General features: G+C 30.7%; 1 long non-coding RNA gene across 3 annotated transcripts; it reads right to left on the reverse strand.

Moving 5' to 3' along the window:
* Nucleotides 1-2,211: 2,211 nt before the first annotated feature.
* On the reverse strand, nt 2,212-3,732 carry LOC109584681 (uncharacterized). Of its 3 annotated transcripts, none has more exons than XR_002186129.1 (3): nt 3,696-3,732; nt 2,614-2,710; nt 2,212-2,561 (listed from the first exon to the last, which is right to left on the reverse strand). It is a non-coding gene; the product is annotated as an uncharacterized LOC109584681 (long non-coding RNA). The 3 variants fall into 3 exon arrangements; XR_002186128.1 differs by lacking the exon at nt 3,696-3,732 and adding an exon at nt 2,769-3,463; XR_002186127.1 differs by lacking the exon at nt 3,696-3,732 and having other exon boundaries at nt 2,614-3,463.
* Nucleotides 3,733-4,871: the final 1,139 nt, after the last annotated feature.

Below are 4,871 nucleotides of genomic sequence, written 5' to 3' on the forward strand. Positions count from 1 at the left end.
ATGACAAACAAGTCATAAATGGTATTATGCAAGGAGTCTAAATAAGTAGATTTAATAATTGGAGAAGACAGATTAATTATTCAATTAACTTTAGCTGCAGCATAATGATTTGAGAGAATTCTATCACTTCTAAGCCTAGGCTAATTCTTTTGCAACTGATCAACTTGATGTGATTTGCTAGCTCAATCGGCAAAGTTCATGCATTAGCTATTTAGTTTGTTATATTGAACTACTAACTCCCCTAATTTATGATTCCCCCAAGTCAGTTTCAATAAAACTCTGTGAGCATAACAATACATTGCCATATTTTAATGAGATGCCAACTAGCGATAGGATAATAAATGAGCTACATATGTACCATACAGCTCCAAATTCTTGTTAATCAAAAATTTTGTCAAATTCATCGGGGCATTTTGTTTAAACAAAACTTTTCTTGACAAAATTTTTGCTCCACGTATAGCCTGCTGAATTATAAAAACTTTAATGACAAAAAATAATTTTAACAAAGATTAAGATATTCATAAAATTTTTGACTCACAAAAGTTTGGAGCTATACAATATCCTATGTCAGAACAGCTGAAGTAGCCCTATTGTTAAAACATGTTATTGTCCTAAACATTGCCTAGGATATTGTGTCAAAATAGTTGTTATAAAATAAAAGTATAATTAGAACTATCATAATTGAATATTAGGTTAATATAGCACTTATACTATAACACAATTACCATCAACTATCATGACAGTTAGTCAAACATGCTAAACATAGGATCCTACACAAAGTTTAGAGAAATAGCTATTACTACACACAATAGTTGGAGTAAAATTAAATAAACTTCTCACACGGTCACGCAAATGACAAACAAGCCATAAATGGTATTATTCAAGGAATCTAAATTTAGAATAATGATAAGTAAGCAGAATTTAACTAAAGTAGATAGATCAATGTTATATTACTTATTAATATCTAATAAACTTACCAACACTAGCTTTTAACTCAAATAGTCTTTAGAACATTCAGCTACAAAATTCTCTCTGAATCATCCCAACCTGACATCAATTGTTTTGTTCCATTTTAAAGGTTTATAATTTTTGTTAATAAAACTCCAACAAACTTCTTTGTGAAACACTACGAGAAAGTTAACAAATTTACATACAGTAACCATGTATTACTTTCTTACCCTGTAAATGTACTAGAATAAAATTAGTTTTTATACATAATGAAAATGTTGAATCTATTATGTAAAACACATAAAACATTATTATAATACAATAGCATACTATACCAGTGTAATACATAAAATAGTTTGCAAGCTAGAGTGATTTATGCATGAAACAGCTGGGGAAAACAACTCGAAACAGCTGCTGGGGAGAACAACTCAGCCCCTATCACAATTAAACTATGTAAACTATGTAAATTCTTTTCTCATCATACAACACTACATTTCAATGCAGTATGTCAATGAAATACTTCACTATAACACACAATTAGTGGCCATAATTACTGATGCATTGAATCAACAGATAGCCAGTGAATGATGAGCATTAGAGAAGACAGGTTAGCAAATATAAATACAAAGTATATTTATAAGTCGGGAATTTTAGTCACAGCCTAGCAGCTGCATGCATGTATTGCAATTCACTAATCAGGTTACTCTACTCAATCATCAGTTGATTAGTTTAGTTATTCAACCTCATTCAATTTATTATCACTAGAATAAATTAATTATTGAGTTAATCGAAACTAAAGTGAGTAGCAACACACTCCATTAACATAGACAGAGGGAGTGTCTTGCTTCCTCTGGCTCGTCCCAATTAATTCAATAAGTTATGCTAACAGTAACCTTATTAATTTAATGGTATTTTTAATAATGGCATCTCCTCAGATGACCATAATTTGAGTAAACTGAAGTTGGAATTGGCTCAAACTTTCTACATAGCATAAGTACATCAATATGTATCAGAAAATGTAATAAAAATTTGGGATAGACGAGAATTTGTGTATACTTTTGTTATCACTAGTTATTAGACGAGTCTATATCTTTTGATTAGGACAAGGTAGAATGGTTAAGTTCAGACCTGAAGGGAACTCAGGTTTGGTGTTGTATTCAATCTAATCTAATCATGCAATATTCACAAATCATGTGTAATCACTGTTAGATGATCACATCAATGCCAGAAATCTAGTCTAAACAGCATAAAAATTAAGACTAATAAAGGGACACTCAAAATAAAAACTATTAGTAATAAGAAGCATATAACTAGATACTAAAAATACTAAAAAAAGAAAATAAATAAAGAGTTTAGCATTCTCTAAATACCACACAATAAAATCTATAAGTTAAAGTTCAACTCCTCCTTCCTCCTTCTCAAACACTAGTTCTCTGGTCCTCTTACTTCTCCTCCTCCTCCTCCTTGTCTTTCATTCTTTATACTGTTAACAATAGATAACAACTGATCCATTGAACTGCATAGGTCCTTCACCTCCTCAGATACTGAACTGTGTAGTCTTTCATTTCCTCAGATAATGGTTTGCTCTTATTCTTCACTTCATCTACACTTTCCTGTATTGAAATAATACAATACATGCAGGCTCATTGGCTGTTCATCACTTACCTCAGGTTCAGTTTTTAAATATCCTTGGATCTAACTTTAAGCCTTTCTTTTCTTTCTTTCCTTTCTTTCTTATCTTGTCCCAATCAAAAGATGTAGACTATTAAAGATATAACAGTATACATGAATGAATATATCTTATTAACTCAGTTACTAACAGTATATCTTTAAATGCATATCTTTTAAAATAGTCTTAGAACATTCAGCCACAAGATTCTATCTAAATCATACCAACATGCCAATCAAATTGGTTCATAATTTTTGTTATTAAAACTCAAACAAAACTCCTCGAACCATTTGTACAAATAATGAAAATGTTGAATGCATTAAATTAAATATCATAATACAATACAAGTAGTAATGGTTTGGTATAAAGACAATATGACTTATGAATGTAACAGCTGAGGAGAACAACTCAGCTATATAACTGTATGTACACTGATGTATAAAGCTACTAATGTTATTCTTAAAAAACTGAATCCTTTTCTCACCAACACTAGGTATGTACATTATAGTGCAGTATCATAAGGGTCATAAACTCTACTATAGCTATTTTATAGCTATTTAGTATACCACACAATTATAGTAGCCATAAATGATATTACTGATGCAATGAATCAAAAGAAAGGCAATGACACACTCCATTGACATTGACAGAAGGAGTGTATTAATTGCTACCTCTATCTTGCCCTGATTAATTCAAAAAGTTATGCTAACAGTGATCTCGTGGTATTTTCAAATAATATGGTGTATCTCCTCAGATAGCTGTAATTTGATAAATTGAATCTGGAACATTTTCTACACAGCATAAGGACATCAATATGCATCAGAAAATGTAATAAAGGTCATTTTGGAGCCTTTTTTTGGAAAAAACCATGGGCTACACTATAGTACAGGCCATTTTTCAGAAATGATAATCCTATGAATTAATATTACAATATTTCCAGCAAGTAGAGCTAAAGACGTCACATTAAATTACAAATTAACAGTACTCAATACAGACATTATGTCATTATTTTTCGAAAAAACTTGACACAATTATTATGAAATAAAATTGCCTTAAACTGAGCATGCCTTAGACTTACAAGAGAAAAAAGCATCAAAAGAGAACTGTTTTATTTTTAGGTGGGCTGTCATGGGCTGAGTTATTAAAAGAGGTAGTCAATGTGGGGGCCTCAGCCATAGTTAAATATAATACATAAAGCAGTGAAAAGTATACTCACCCAGGAGTGTCTTCAGGGCCACTAGTCTCAGACTATGAAAGAAGAAGGAGAAAAGAAGAGTGAGAGAAAGGAAGAAGAGGGTCAAGGGTTGTGCAGTGTCATATACAATTATGCATAACAATAGATTTTGTTATTATATATTTAATGCATAAGAAATAAAATACTGCCTCTAATGGGTGAATTAGTTTTGTTTATCTGTACACATACATGTACACTAATGCTGCAAGCAGCTCACTGTAATAGCAACTAGCTAACAATACTAATTCCTAGCGTTTTGCAAATGACAACTAGACCAAATGTCAATTCATTTTAAAAGCAGGCAGCATATAATAATACAAATATACAGTGCACAATATGTATACATGTACCATAAATGGGGAGTGGGAGAAAGTCAGAATTAATGGCACAACTCACTTCCATTACAAGAATTTTAACACAGGATCCTACACAAATGTTAGAGCAATAGCTATTTTAAAGATATTAGTTGTAAAGCAATAGCTATTTTAAAGATAATAGTTGTAAAGCAATAGCTATTTTAAAAATAATAGTTGTAAAGCAATAGCTATTTTAAAGATAATAGTTGGAGTAAAATTAAATAAACTACTCACACGATCACACAAAATGACAAACAAGTCATAAATGGTATTATACAAGGAATCTAAATTTAGAATAATGATAAGTAAGCAGAATTAATTAAAGAAGATAGATTGATAAGATTAATATTGTGGTAAACCATTGGAAACTATCATTAAATTTAGTGTATGTAGGGTTTCTTACTATTAGTATTGTTGTGTTATGTGATTATAATTAGTTTCTAAGGTTATGTAATGTTATGTAACTTTTGTAAGCCACTTTCTGTACATATCCCAAATTCCCAATTATCAGTAAATTATCAGTAAATTATTGCAGATCTAATTTCCTGCAGTAAGGGAAGTCAATTCTACCTTATATGGTAAAGTGGGCTGCAATTGAATCCATACTAGATAGATTGAGCATAATTAAACATAAGCACCAACTGAAAGTTATTCTTCACAATAA

This window comes from Amphimedon queenslandica, unplaced genomic scaffold (genome assembly GCF_000090795.2).
Source record: "Amphimedon queenslandica unplaced genomic scaffold, v1.1 AMPQUscaffold_13179, whole genome shotgun sequence".
NCBI lineage: Eukaryota > Metazoa > Porifera > Demospongiae > Haplosclerida > Niphatidae > Amphimedon > Amphimedon queenslandica.